General features: G+C 43.1%; 1 protein-coding gene across 2 annotated transcripts in view; it reads right to left on the bottom strand.

The window, feature by feature from the left end:
* Positions 1 to 15,967, bottom strand: part of LOC129815328 (lysyl oxidase homolog 2A-like) — a 71,350-nt gene that overhangs the window by 40,162 nt on the left and 15,221 nt on the right. The window contains exon 1 of one of the 2 annotated variants that reach the window (XM_055869035.1): positions 6,451 to 6,550. The exons of the other annotated variant lie outside the window; for it this stretch is intronic. The gene's annotated coding sequence lies outside the window, so the exon portion shown is untranslated. Of the gene's footprint in view, positions 1 to 6,450; positions 6,551 to 15,967 lie in introns of those variants that run through there. 2 annotated transcript variants of the gene reach the window in all.

A 15,967-nucleotide genomic window follows, 5' to 3' on the forward strand; every position in this document is an offset into this window, starting at 1 on the left:
ATTTTTTTTTGGGGGGGGCTGCCTCTCGTGCCTGTCGCGCTGCAGTGCTACCTTCTCATATCGCCGCCGCTCAGCTTTCGCTGCCTCCAGTTCTTCCTTGGGGCGGCGATATTCCCCAGCCTGTGCCCAGAGTCCCTTGCCATCTAGTATCTCCTCCCATGTCCATGAGTCCAGATTGCACTGCTCCCGTTTACCACGCTGCTTGGTCCGGTGTTGGTGGGTGTTTCTGTAACGATTCTCGTTGGTGGAAGGAGAGGAGGACCAAAATGCAGCAAGGTAAGTGTTCATCATATTGAATTAAAACTGAACACTACAAAAAACAACAACGAGGAAAAACAAAAATGAAACACTTCTGCCAGGTGAACATACACTAAACAGAAAACAACCACCCACCAAAACGCAATAGAAAACAGGCTACCTAAATATGGCTCCCAATCAGAGACAACCTGCCTCTGATTGAGAACCATACTAGGCCAAACACATAGAAATAGAACAACAGAACAAAACATAGAAAAACAACATAGAATGCCCACCCCAACTCACGCCCTGACCAACTAAAATAAAGACATAAAAAAGGAACTAAGGTCAACACGTGACAGGAATATAACTAACAAGTGGAGTCTTGTTAGCAACAGAGTCTTTCCAAGAATCCTAGCCGCTACCCCCTATGCCTAAGCAGTCCTGAAAAATAAGTCTGAAAGACTTCACATTAACTTCCACATCTTGTTGTTGCCTCACCTCATTTACACTATGATAACAACAGTACATAAGGCCAGGGTTGTTTATGAATGCAACATGCCAAGCATGGATGAAAACATGAGAAACAACATCATTGCTTGCTAGCTATGCATCACAATTCGGGGAAAGTCCTAAACCTTGAGGGATTTGGGACAGCTGTCGTACATGTGAGACGTTAGGGAAGGCAATAAAGAAGGACATTCAAATCAAATCAAATTGTATTAGTCACATGTGCCGAATACAACAGGTGTAGACCTTACTTACGAGCCCCTAACCAACAATGCAGTTTAAAAAATAAAATAAAAAATATAAAAAATATATACATTAACATTCAAAAGTTTGGGGTCACTTAGAAATGTCCTTGTTTTTGAAAGAAAAGCCTTTTTTGTCCATTAAAATAACATTAAATTGATCAGTAATACAGTGTGGACATTGCTAATGTTGTAAATGACAATTGTAGCTGGAAATGGCTTATTTTTTATGGAATATCTACATAGGTGTACAGAGGCCCATTATCAGCAACCTGTGTTCCAATGGCATGTTGTGTTAGCTAATCCAAGTTTATCATTTTAAAAAGCTAATTGATCATTAGAAAACCCTTTTGCAATTATGTTAGCACAGCTGAAAACTGTTGTTCTGATTAAAGAAGCAATACAACTGTCCTTCTTTAGACGAGTTAAGTATCTGGAGCATCAGCATTCGTGGGTTCGATTACAGGCTCAAAATGGCCAGAAACGAAGGACTTTCTTCTGAAAGTCGTCAGTCTATTCTTGTTCTGAGAAATTGCGGCTATTCCGTGCGAGAAATTGATCTCGTACAACGCTGTGTAGTACTCCCTTCACAGAACAGTGCAAACTAGCTCTAACCAGAAGAGAAAGAGGAGTGGGAGGCCCCGGTGCACAACTGAGCAAGAGGACAAGTACATTAGAGTGTCTAGTTTGAGAAACAGACACCTCACAAGTCCTCAACTGGCAGCATGATTAAATAGTACCCACAAAACACCAGTCTCAACGTCAACAGTGAAGAGGTGACTCCAGGACGCTGGCCTTCTAGGCAGAGTTGCAAAGAAAAGACATGTCTCAGACTGGCCAATAAAAAGAAAGGATTAAGATGGGCAAAAGAACACAGACACTGGACAGAGGAAGATTGGAAAAAAGTGTTATGGACTGAGAAATCAAAGTTTGAGGTGTTCGGATCACAAAGAAGAACATTCATTAGACGCAGAAAAAATTAAAAGATGCTGGAGGAGTGCTCGACGCCATCTGACAAGCATGGCAATGTGATGGTCTGGGGGTGCTTTGGTGGTGTTAAAGTGGGAGATTTGTACAGGGTAAAAGTTATCTTGAATAAGGAAGGCTATCACCTCATTTTGCAACACCCATGCCATACCCTGTGGACGGCACTTAATTGGAGCCAATTTCCTCCGACAACAGGACAAAGACCCAAAGCACAGCTCCATACTATGCAATAACTATTTAGGGAAGAAGCAGTCAGCTGGTATCCTGTCTATAATGGAGTGGCCAGCACAGTCACCGGATCTCAACCCTATTGAACTGTTGTGGGAGCAGCTTGACTGTATGGTACGTAAGAAGTGCCCATCAAGCAAATCCAACTTGTGGGAGGTGCTTCAGGAAGCATGGGGTGAAATCTTTTCAGATTACCTCAACAAATTGACAACTAGAATACGGTCTGCAAGGCTGTAATTTCTGCAAATGGAGGATTCTTTGACAAAAGCAAAGTTTGAAAGACACAATTACTATTTCAATTAAAAATCATTATTTATAACCTTGTCAACGTCTTGACTATATTTCATTTTGCAACTAATTTCATGTATGTTTTCATGGAAAACAAGGACATTTCAGTCAATGTGCGGGGGCACTGGTTAGTCGAGGTAATTGAGGTAATATGTACATGTAGGTAGAGTTATTAAAGTGACTATGCATAGATGATGACAACAGAGTAGCAGCGGTGTAAAAGAGGGGGGGCAATGCAAATAGTCTGGGTAGCCATTTGATTAGATGTTCAGGAGTCTTATGGGTTGGGGGTAGAAGCTCTTTAGGAACCTCTTGGACCTAGACGTGGCGCTCCGGTACCGCTTGCCGTGCGGTAGCAGAGAGAACAGTCTATGACTAGGGTGGCTGGAGTCTGACAATTGCTAGGGCCTTCCTCTGACACCGCCTAGTATAGAGGTCCTGGATGGCAGGAAGCTTTGCCCCAGTGATGTACTGGGCCGTACGCACTGCCCTCTGTAGTGCCTTGCGATCGGAGGCCGAGCAGATGCCATACCAGGCAGTGATGCAACTTCTCAGGATGCTCTCGATGGTGCAGCTGTAAAACCTTTTGACGATCTGAAGACCCATTCCAAATCTTTTCAGTCTCCTGAGGGGGAATAGGTGTTGTCGTGCCCTCTTCACGACTGTCTTGGTGTGCTTGGACCATGTTAATTTGTTGGTGATGTGGACACCAAGGAACTTGAAGCTCTCAACCAGCTCCACTACAGCCCCGTCGATGAGAATGGGGGCGTGCATGGTCCTCCTTTTCCTGTAGTCCACAATCATCTCTTTTGTCTTGATCACACTGAGGGAGAGGTTGTTTTCCTGGCACCACACGGCCAGGTCTCTGACCTCCTCCCTATAGGCTGTCTTGTCGTTGTCGGTGATCAGGCCTACCACTGTTGTGTCATCTGGAAACTTAGTGATGGTGTTGGAGTCGTGCCTGGCCGTGCAGTCATGAGTGAACAGGGAGTACAGGAGGGGACTGAGCACGCACCCCTGAGGGGCCCGCGTGTAGAGGATCAGCATGGCGGATGTGTTGTTACCTACCCTTACCACCAGGGAGCGGACCGTCAGGAGGTCCAAGATCCAGTTGCAGAGGGAGGTGTTTAGTCCCAGGGTCCATAAGCTTATTGATGAGCTTTGAGGGCACTATGGTGTTGAACGCTGAGCTGTAGTCAATGAATAGAATTCTCACATAGGTTTTCCTTTTGTCCAGGTGGGAAAGGGCAGTGTGGAGTGCAATAGAGATTGCATCACCTGTGGGCGGTATGCAAATTGGAGTGGGTCTATGGTTTCTGAGATAATGGTGTTGATGTGAGTCATGACCAGCCTTTTAAAGCACTTCATGGATACAGATGTGAGTACTATGGGTCGGTAGTCATTTAGGCAGGTTACCTTAGTGTTCTTGGGCACAGGGACTATGATGGTCTGCTTAAAACATGTTGGTATTTCAGACTCAGACAGTGAGAGGTTGAAAATGTCTGTGAAGTCACTTGCCAGTTAGTCAACGCATGCTCGCAGTACACGTCCTGGTAATCCGTCTGGCCCTGCGACCTTGTGAATGTTGACCTGTTTAAAGGTCTTACTCACATTGGCTGCAGAGAGCGTTATCACACAGTCTTCCGGAACAGCTAGTGCTCTCATGCATGTTTCAGTGTCATTTGCCTCGAAACGAGCACAGAAGTAGTTTAGCTCGGGGCTTCCCTTTGTAGTCTGTAATGGTTTGCAAGCCCAACCACATCCGACGAGCGTCAGAGCCAGTGTAGTACGATTCGATCTTAGTCCTGTATTGACACGTTGCTTGTTTGATGGTTCGTCGGAGGGCATAGCGGGATTAAGATCGAATCGTACTACGAAGGGCGTAGTGGGATTTCTTATAAACTTCCGGGTTAGAGTCCCGCTCCTTGAAAGTGGCAGCTCTGGGGCGATTGGAGACACGCCATGTGCGACTGACGTGTTTTCCGTTTGCTCCCGCGGTATTCTTAAAGTTTATGTGAATTTTGCAGCAGAACCGTATTTTTTTCAAATATTAGTTTGGTGATCCCTTTCCGTAAAAACCAGCATGTCGACGAAACATAAGGCCAAAAGCATGACTTTGAGAAAACCCGGCCTACAAGACCCACTCTCATCACCACCCTCTCCTGAGTCTGAGGGCCCGGGGACTCACACTTTACCCGGGGGCCTGGCGGTGCTGAAATTAACATTCGAGGCCATTAAACTACTACGCTCTGAGATAGTTGAAATGAAAACGGAGGTGGTTGCTACGATTGAGGCCCGAATATAGGAGGTTTCTGATACTTTAAAAGCAGATCTAACCATCCTGCGACGGTGCCAGCAATCACATCACTCAAAACAACAACAGCGCCGCACACTACAACGATTTCAGCACTGGAGACCTCCGCTACCAATGTCTCCGATTTAACTACATCCCTGGAGGCTGACGTGAAACGCCTGCCTGCGGATTTCAAAAAGGTGAAGGAGAGCTGTGTGAGTTTAGAGGGATTCTCTCGCTGCAATAACCTGAGACTTGTATCGGTCCCAGAGTCAGCGGAAATACCTCGCGCCATGGATTTCGTTTCTGGGCTGCTGAAGGATGTTCTTGCCTTAGATGAAAAGCCCCTGATTGATCGTGCCCACCGGTCGCTGCGTCCAAAGCCCCGGGATGGTGAGAGGCCCCATGACATAATTCTTCGAGTGCACTTTTTCCATGAGAAGATGGAGATTCTCCGACGAGCCCTCAATACCACTCTGAGCTTTCAACGACAGAGCTTCTCCATCTACCAGGACTACTCCCCCACTGTTTCCAGACAGTGCGCAGCTTTCGGACAGGCCAAACAACTACTTTGGGACCATCCAGGTGTGAAGTATGGACTGCGATTCCAGGCCCGTTTATGGCTATCTCATGATGGTAAAGACTACACATTTGAGTCTCCGGATGAGGCTATGGCTCACATTCAACATCACATCAATAAGTCTTGAACCTGCTCATAGTTCAGCAACTGTTGCTTGAGAACTGTGGATAGTAAGTATCCCACCTGTGGTACAATTATGTTTCGTTATAATATACTAGTCTTGTATAGTTGGGGAGTTGGCGAACCCATTCAGGCTTATTTGATGTGATCTAATGTTTTGATCATCTAGTGTGCTTGCCTTACAAGCATTCAGTCATTTTAATTTCATTGTATTAAGGTTTTACTTAACTCCTGTGTTTCTAGGCTGTCTCGTTTACCTATTCAGTTTGGTTACATAATGTCTCAGTGACTCTAAATAATTTTGGTTATTTGTTTACTGCATACGTTTGCACCGACCCAGTAAACAGTAAATGTTTCCCGAGGCTACACGTTTTTGGGGGTCTTCACATACATTTTTTAAGTTTTGAGCGTCATTTATGCCCAGCAAACGTTCAGCGTTGCGCACAAGTAGTTTTTTGGTCTTGGTTGTAAGTTGTCTCAGCATCAAACTAGACAATTATTATTATTATAATTTCTTTTTTTTTGATTGTCTTACTACGATTTCCTTACTTCAAATTAGGTTTTTGGCTGAGAACCTTTATACATTTGATTTATTTTCTCTCTCAATACCTGTTATAAGACTGGGAATATAATTATATACATCTACAAGTGATGCTTTTGTAATTTCGTTTGCACAAGGGATTCACTTTTATTTTTTATTTTTCTCTCTTTTTGCTGTTTGTTCCACTAACACAAAACGCGACTTTAAAGAGCGGGACTGTGGGTTTAGGTTTGTGACGTAGAAGTCCGTCACTGGCCGCGGGCAGCATTTGGTTCTTTAACGCACGCACACATTCATCACTCCTCCCTGCTCCGTTATAAGATAAGTTAACAATGTGGGTCGACACACAAATTAACTTCTGTCTTAGTACATACATTTCACACTTGCCAGTGTTCATATTTAAGATATGCAATATTTATTATACTTATCAATCTTGTGGATGAGCGCTTTGTTTGTTTGTTCTGTTCCTCTCTCTCTCCATCTCTGTAGCTTCCGGGTATGCTGGAAAAGGACCCGAGCTAAGGGAATTGGGCTGACTTTATAGTGCCTGTCCCAAATGGCTCATTAATGTAAATGGGCATATTGAAAGATACTGTCAGTAGTGATGTAATGTTGCGATATTGTTTAAAAACGTGTTGCAATGTATATCCTTTAGTATGTTTAGTTAATGGTTAATGTAAGTTTGACTAGGTAATTGCTTAATTAATTAGGGTAGTAATTGTTCTGAGGGGAGGGGCTAGCCTTACAAAAGGAGCCTCTCTTTCAGTTCATGGGGAGGCATTTTGGATCGAGCTGTGGATGGGGCAGGATTGTTTTTAAGCTATCCCATAAGGTAGACGTTTGATGGCAGTACTGTTGTTTTTGTTCCGGAATCACTTTGTAAATAAACACCTTTGCACAGAAGAACTTTTGCTGCTCCGCCATCTTTTTATTTTGATAGAGGTTAGGTTTTCCAGTTTAGCCTTCTGGCCTACTCTACGTGACAAGGTTTAAGACCTCTTCGCACAGTATGTCTGTGAGAGTGCGAACATGTTCTATTTAGGCTTGTACCTCGTTTGGGGAGGTACTGTCTGGGATGGGGGGAAAGGGTGGGGGGGAGGTCCAAACATCTTGCACCGTACATTATTACTCTGAGACAAGTTATTCTGGGGTTGTTGGGCGCTCATTGCTTTTCCACTCTATGCTCTTATGACAGGGTTGTATAACGGGAATGCCCAGGGTGGCCGAAATAATGCGATCAAGTACATTTCGTGGAACATCAAAGGGGTTAACAACCCTGTGAAGCGTTAGAGGGTGTTGAGACACTTAAAGGGTTTGAATGCAAATTTTGCATTTCTACAAGAGACTCACTTGAGGACTGGTGAGCATTTTAGGATGCGTAGGGACTGGGTTGGTCAAGTGTTCCACTCTAACTTTCATAGTAAATCAATAGGTGCTGCCATTTTGGTTGATAAATCTACTCCCTTTGTAGCTTCTGAGGTTATTGCTGATCCTAAGGGACGATACGTCATAGTAACCGGTAAACTGTTTTCTACCCCTCTTGTTTTGGCTAGTGTTTATGCTTCCAATTAGGATGACCCAAGTTTCATTTCTTCCTTTTTATCTGCTATACCCAATTTAGATTCTCATTTGTTGATTTTAGGGGGGGATTTCAACTGTAAAATGTCCCCAGTTCTTGACAAGTCCTCACAAAGAACTACAGGCCCATCTAAATGTGCCCTACTTATTCAATCTTTTCTTCAGAAATATGCTATGTTTGAGGCCTGGCGTTTCCTACATCCTACAGATAGACAGTATTCCTTTTATTCTCATGTTCATCAAACATACTCCTGGATTGATTACTTCTTTTTGGACAAAAAACTTCTGCCTAACCTTCAGCGGTGTACTTACGAGAGTATTGTTATTTCTGACCATTCACCATTAGTGCTTGAACTAGTTTCCCCAGCGACCTCCTATGTGTTATCAATGGCGTCTTAACCCCATTTTACTCTCAGATAAGGAGTTTGTCAATTTCATTTCTTCTGAAATCACCTTATTCCTAGAAACTAATTCAACACCAGGTATGTCCTGCCCTACCATATGGGAGTCCCTCAAAGCATACCTACGTGGCCAAATTATTTCTTATACAGCCAACCAAAACAAAGTTTGCTCTCAGTGACTTCGGGACCTAAGCGAATCCATAGCCACATTGGATGAGAAATATGCTACGGATCCTTCCTCTGATCTGCATAAAGAGCGCCAACTACTCCAATCTGAATTTGATGAGCTTTCTACCAGGCAAGCTGAACAGTTACTCTTGCGAGCTCGGTACAGAGTGTACACATCAGATCCGTAAATCTGAGGCCTCACGTTTAATCCCACAAATAAGGACCCTGTCTGGTGCCACCACAGTTATACATAAAGAGATCAATGATCAATTCAAACAATTTTACTCTGCGCTATACACCTCTGAATCCCCTCAAGACCCTTTGTTGATTGATTCCTTCTTTAATGGCTTGAATATGCCTTCAATTGATACAGACTCCCATGACTGTCTAGAAGAAGAATTTACACCTGACGAGATTGCAACAGCAGTGTCCGCAATGAAAAGTGGTAAATCACCGGGTCCGGACGGTTTTCCAACCGAATTTTACAGGACGTTTTCTGGTCTGCTTTGCCCATTCTTGTCTCGATTATTTGCAGAGTTCCTTAATACCTCAAAGCTACCACCTAGTCTTTATTAGGCTTCAATTTCATTATTATTAAAGAAAAACAAAGACCCCCTGGAATGTGGATCCTATCGCCCAATCTCGCTTTCAAACTGTGATTACAAAATCCTAGCCAAGCTTTTAGCCATCCGTATGGAAGGCTCGCTGCACCAAGTATTACACTCTGACCAGACTGGCTTTGTAAGAAATAGGCATTTGTTTTTCAATATTAGGCGCCTTATGAATATACTGTACTCCCCAGTGTCGGGGGACCAGGAGGTGGTGGTCTCACTTGATGCGGAATAAGCTTTTGACCGCGTTGAGTGGGATTACCTAACAGCTGCCCTTTATAGATTGGCTTTGGCCACAAATTCATTGCGTGGATGAAGATTCTTTATATTTCTCCCATGGCTTCGGTACGGACTAACAACTTCTCCTCTTTTCCAACAACTTGACTATTTTCCCTTGAACCGCGGATCCAGACAGAGTTGTCCACTCTCCCACTTGTTGTTTGCTTTGGCAATCGAGCCTCTCGCCATTGCACTACGCTCTAATGATGCCATTCAAGGAATAATCAGGAATGGCTTAGAGCAGAAAGTCTCACTATATGCTGACGACCTCCTTTTGTTTATCTCTAACCCTGATACAGTGGGGCAAAAAAAAGATTTAGTCAGCCACAAATTGTGCAAGTTCTCCCACTTATAAAGATGAGAGAGGCCTGTAATTTTCATCATAGGTACACTTCAACTATGACAGACAAAATGAGAAAAAAAATCCAGAAAATCACATTGTAGGATTTTTTATGAATTTATTTGCATATTATGGTGGAAAATAAGTATTTGGTCACCTACAAACAAGCAAGATTTCTGGCTCTCACAGACCTGTAACTTCTTCTTTAAGAGGCTCCTCTGTCCTCCACTCGTTACCTGTATTAATGGCACCTGTTTGAACTTGTTATCAGTATAAAAGACACCTGTCCACAACCTCAAACAGTCACACTCCAAACTCCACTATGGCCAAGACCAAAGAGCTGTCAAAGGACACCAGAAACAAAATTGTAGACCTGCACCAGGCTGGGAAGACTGAATCTGCAATAGGTAAGCAGCTTGGTTTGAAGAAATCAACTGTGGGAGCAATTATTAGGAAATGGAAGACATACAAGACCACTGATAATCTCCCTCGATCTGGGGCTCCACGCAAGATCTCCCCCCGTGGGGTCAAAATGATCACAAGAACGGTGAGCAAAAATCCCAGAACCACACCGTGTGACCTAGTGAATGACCTGCAGAGAGCTGGGACCAAAGTAACACAGCCTACCATCAGTAACACACTACGCCGCCAGGGACTCAAATCCTGCAGTGCCAGACGTGTCCCCCTGCTTAAGCCAGTATATGTCCAGGCCCATCTGAAGTTTGCTAGAGAGCATTTGGATGATCCAGAAGAGAGAATGTCATATGGTCAGATGAAACCAAAATATAACTTTTTGGTAAAATCTCACCTCGTCGTGTTTGGAGGACAAAGAATGCTTAGTTGCATCCAAAGAACACCATACCTACTGTGAAGCATGGGGGTGGAAACATCATGCTTTGGGGCCATGTATCGTGAGATTTTGAGTGAAAACCTCCTTCCATCAGCAAGGGCATTGAAGATGAAACGTGGCTGGGTCTTTCAGCATGACAATGATCCCAAACACACCGCCCGGGCAACGAAGGAGTGGCTTCGTAAGAAGCATTTCAAGGTCCTGGAGTGGCCTAGCCAGTCTCCAGATCTCAACCCCATAGAAAATCTTTGGAGGGAGTTGAAAGTCCGTGTTGCCCAGCAACAGCCCCAAAACATCACTGCTCTAGAGGAGATCTGCATGGAGGAATGGGCCAAAATACCAGCAACCGTGTGTGAAAACCTTGTGAAGACTTGCCAACAAAGGGTATATAACAAAGTATTGAGATAAACTTTTGTTATTGACCAAATACTTATTTTCCACCATAATTTGCAAATAAATTCCTTAAAAATCCTACAATGTGATTTTCTGGATTTTATTTCCTCATTTTGTCTGTCATAGTTGAAGTGTACCTATGATGAAAATTACAGGCCTCTCTCATCTTTTTAAGTGGGAGAACTTGCACAATTGGTGGCTGACTAAATTCTTTTTTGCCCCACTGTACCTCATTGCCACGTGCCTTATCTGTTCTTAAAAAGTTTGGATCAATCTCAGGGTACAAGCTGAATCTAGGCAAGAGTCAGCTTTATCCTGTAAATAGGGCTGCTTTAAAGTGCTCTTTTAAAACTTTTCAGTTTAGGATTGTCCAGGATCAATTCACCTACTTGGGAGTTAAAGTGACAAGGAAATATTCAAATTTGTTTCAGGAAAACTTTGTTGCTCTAGCAGACAGTTTGAAACAATCTTTTACTTTTTGGAATTCGCTACCTCTTTCTCTTATCGGAAGGATTAATGTCATTAAAATGAATGTGTTGCCCAAATTTTTATATTTATTTCAATGTTTACCGATTTTAATTCCAAAATCTTTTTTTAAATTCACTGGATCAAACATTCATGCATTTTATTTGGGATGGCAAGGTACCACAGATTGGTAGAAAACATTTACAGAAGCCTAAGTCATTGGGGGGTTTAGCTCTACCAAATTTTCAGACATACTATTGGGCTGCAAATTTCAGAGCCCTTCTGTACTGGCTGCAGATTGATCCTACTGGCCGTAGACCACTCTGGGTCCAGATGGAGTCTGAATCGTGTAAACCTGCTGCACTTTCTTCTGTCTTGTGCTCGTCTCTCCCAGTGTCCCTTGGCAAAAGGTGTGTCAACCCAATTGTAAAGCAGTCTCTTAAAATTTGGAATCAGTTCCGGTTAACCTTTAGCCTCCGAGGCTTTTCTCTATCAGGCCCAATTAATCAGAGCATTCTATTTCCTCCATCTTTGAATGATGGGGCTTTTGCCATCTGCCACTCACTAGGCCTCTCCTCACTAGCCCAATTATTCTTTGATGATACATTTGCCTCTTTTGCTCAGCTACAGGAAAAGTTCAACCTCCCCCAATCCCACTTTTTCCGCTATCTCCAGACTAGGAACTTTGTCAGAGCTAACACACCTGAATTTCCCCATAGGCCTGCGAATACAGCTATAGAGAGCATCTTTGAGCTGAACAAGCTTCCTAGGTGTTGGATGAGCATTTCTTTGTGTTATTTCTGGGAGGGGGGGGGGGGGGGATTAAGGTTGCTATGCTTATTGATTGTGACCTACAGATGCCTTGTTCATCTTGCCCGGTTAGACTAAAATGTGAGCTTGTTTTTTATTTTAAAATCTTGTTCACGCCTACATAAAATTATTATTTCATTTTTTTATTTTAAAGCATTGTAAACTTTTTATCTATGGTCCAGTGGAGGGTCTGTCTATGGCCATGACAGTCTGTGAGTGGTTGCATTTCTCCACCCCTATCCCTTGACTGTTTACAGGAACAATGGTGAGATGTTTGCTCTGTCCCTGTACTATAGATTGCCCTTTAACCTTTGTAGCCTTCTGCCTGGTGTGTTTAACTTGTCTAAAGTATGGTATCTTTAAAGCACTTTTTTTTAATGTATTATTTGTATTTTTTTTCTAGTTGAGTATATTATTTATATTGCTTTGTGTTGTCTTGTGTGTAAAACTTAATATACAGAGTTTTAAAAAATTAAAATAAAAAATAAATAAAAAGAAAGTGGCAGCTCTAGCCTTTAGCTCAGTGCGGATGCTGCCAGTAACCCATGGCTTTAGGTTGGGGTATCTACGTACGGTCACTGTGGGGACGACGTCATCGATGCACTTATTGATGAAGCCAATGACTGATGTGGTGTACTCCTCAATGCCATCGGAGGAATCTCGGAATATATTCCAGTCTGTGCTAGCAAAACATTCTGGTCCGACGGCCCCATCACCGCCTAATACATGTTCCTTGTTGGCCAGCCTAATATGCATCAACCCTTCCTCCCCTCGCTCATTTTTTTATTGACATTTTAGCCATTTAGCAGACGCTCTTATCCAGAGCAACTTAGGGGAGCAATTAGGGTTAAGTGCCTTGCTCAAGGGCACATCGAGAGATTTTTCACCTAGGTAGCTCGGGGATTCACAACCAGCAACCTTTCGGTTACTGGCCCAATGCTCTTAGACTAGGCTACCTGCCGCCCTCAAACCCTTCAACTCTTAAACCACAGAACTTGAGTTATCTGAAGCTCAAGTTTCCCTTTGTTGTACTGCAGGGTGAATGTGAAGAATCAGATTTTTGGAAACAGACACCTTAGTTTGCCTTGTGGAATGTAACCTTTGCTCCCCCTGTAGCTGTATATGGACCTCAAAGGCCCACTTCCATCATGTTGGGTTATTATAACTGGTCGCTAGGCGGTATGTTGAAAATATGTTTGGCAGGGAGCAACAGGCACAATCGTTATCGGTGTCTCGCAAGTGTTAGCAGCTGCTGCTTTGCTCTTCTAATGGAAGGACTTCACATCATGTCTTGTCATAACTCATAAGTACTTGGGGGAAGACCTCTCGGTCAAGACCTGCAATAACTCAGGGCAAGAAGAACGCATCAAAACCTGCAATGACTTTACACTCTAGAGCTGATTTCACAGATTAAGGCTAGTGCTGGACTAAAAGGCACTTTCAATTGAGATTCTCCATTGATCTTGTTTTTTAGTCCAGCACCAGGCTTAATCTGGGTCCAGGAAACTAGCCCTAAAGGCTTGACACACCAGAGAGTCCTCAAAATAGTTCATATTGCACGGTGCTGGTGTGTCTCTGCCAAGATAAATGCTGAAATTTCAACGTTCACGATCATGAAGCGTAATTAAAGACGTTATAGATACTGTAGGAAGGATCATTTAAAAAAACGCAAAGAAAAATCAGGAGATAACGCATGTGCAGCATCCTCATTACATACATCCTAATTCCAAAACAAAACTATAAATCATACGATACAGTTTGTAACCCGGCCCCATGGAATATCCCTCCACATCGAGGCACCACATCATGCTCCTCCTAGCTGACCATCTGAGAGCCAACTCCCCAGGCCTCTTGGCGATTGGTTCCACGTGTGGCATGCCACTATCCCAGCTGCACATGCAGCATTACGTGAGCCACCAACCTTGTTGAATCATGGTGTTAGTTAGCTAATGATAAACAAGGCTTCCTGCCCACCTCCTAATGTTTTGGTCTGAAGAGAGAAGAGACCAATCTATGTCGTCCATTAGATGGCTTCATTTAGTAAATTTTTTGGCTTCATTCTTTGGCTTCTTGGAGGAAGGAACCGAGGACAAACAGATCTATACAAAGCAGGGACCAAATATCACACAACGACTCCTGCTAATATATACAAGACTAGCGTAAACATATGCAGAGAGATTCTCATTACCGACACAGCACCACCAAGCTGATCTAGTTCCATTGTTAAAACATGGCTAACACTGACCAAAGAAAGTCACCATGAGGCGGCACTAAAGAAATGTTGAAATCACTTACAGGAAATACTGTAGCTAGATGACAGTGGTCAAAGGTAAAATCACAGCTCTGTGTCGGTCTGGCATGCTCTGCTTGGATAGATGAAAGCAGGGGGTTAACACATACAGGGAGAATCTGCCTGGAGCAGAACTTAACAACTGAGATGATTTATAAGGGCTAAATGCTAGGAGACACTTGAAAGTTCCAGCGTGAAGTGAGATGGAAGAAATGGTCATAGGCTAGTATATCATGATGTTTAAGTTGAGCTTAAATAACAAAAAAATGTCTGTGAGTCTGTGAAACGATTATCAAGAGATGGAGAGAATTCAGTGTCTACTTTTACCACCAAAGGGGCATCGATTTAGCTGAAATTATGGAAAGACAACTTTTAGTCAGCTGCAGTACTGATGTTTTTATTATGGACAACCTATAATTTGTGGTAAATGATTAATATAATTGCCCAATCTGTGTGGTCTTGTGTTCCTTTTTGAAAGCTAACGAGTGTAAACCACACACACACACAAACAACAAACAATCCTTCGATAAGCAGAGAACCCCCAAAACACCCATAGACCTTGTCTGTGAGTTTAATTTTAAAAAGTTGAAATTAGGGACAGGATAGAGCATACTAAGATACTGTAGGAGTAAATATTTTCGGAAATATTAATAACTGAATTAGCATGTAGCACAGTTGTGTCTGGTTGGGTCTAGTTACATAAAGACATATTGACAAAGTTGGGTCAGGGCATGACCTGGTTGGAAACCCTGCATAGATTACGACTTCATCCCAGGAATGAATGGAAGACAGGAGCTACTTGTTCCTGTTTCTGACCCAAGGTCAGGCTTGGCGAAGAGGCAAAACGACACATTTTCCCAGTCCACTCCCCTGCTAGTTGAAAGACTCTGGTCAGTCCAGGGAAATATTTAAATAGTGTGGACAGTTATCTGTAATAACATCCATAGAGATGTAAATATAAACAGGGCACAAATAAACAGCGAGAGGGCGCCGTTTGTAAGTCGAATGTTCATATACAGCAGACATAGTATAAAAAGAACAGCGTGAAGTTTGAGGATAGGGATTAATCTACTGAACTAGGTTTCCCCATTTAGATTCCAAGCTAGAAGCTTATGAATCATTTATGAAGCATGTCGTTTTATAAAATGTGTATGAAGGCTTCATTAAGCCTTGAAAGTAGTAGTTCATTTCATGACCACATCTCCTATTCCAATGCCTTTCTTTCTCCCTTTTCCTCATACTTTCTCATAGAGTTGATCGCTCATTTCATGAGAAAGATACACAGGGATCTGAGAAGTTCTGCAGGATCTTGCTATCTTATGAAGTTGAGCGAAAACAGACACTGGAGAAGAATCCACTAGAATTTGAACACTGCCAATTCTCTAGTCTAGCGCAGTCAGTGGCATTTGACTATCCTGCTGCTCTCAACTGCTAACTGTTAAAATGATAAACCACAGACTGGCCTCTTAGTTTCATTTCAAACACATTCAAAGGAAACACAAACACTATTGGTTGAGCTAGGCTCACATAAATGGCCATAGTCATGTTATTCCTCGCTGTCTGTATTGCGGACGGCAGGAGTTTTAGATTAGTGTCCAAGTACTCTATGCTGAACCAGGAATGCCCCCCCCCTTTCTTTAGCGCTATAAACCCATGCAGACTTTCCATACCAGCACAGAGGTGCTCTCATCAACATGATGGGGTGGTATTCCCCCTGTGTGTGTGTGTGTGTGTGTGTGTGTGTGTGTGTGTGTGT

The sequence above is a fragment of the Salvelinus fontinalis genome, chromosome 18, assembly GCF_029448725.1.
Source record: "Salvelinus fontinalis isolate EN_2023a chromosome 18, ASM2944872v1, whole genome shotgun sequence".
NCBI classification, from domain to species: Eukaryota; Metazoa; Chordata; class Actinopteri; order Salmoniformes; family Salmonidae; genus Salvelinus; species Salvelinus fontinalis.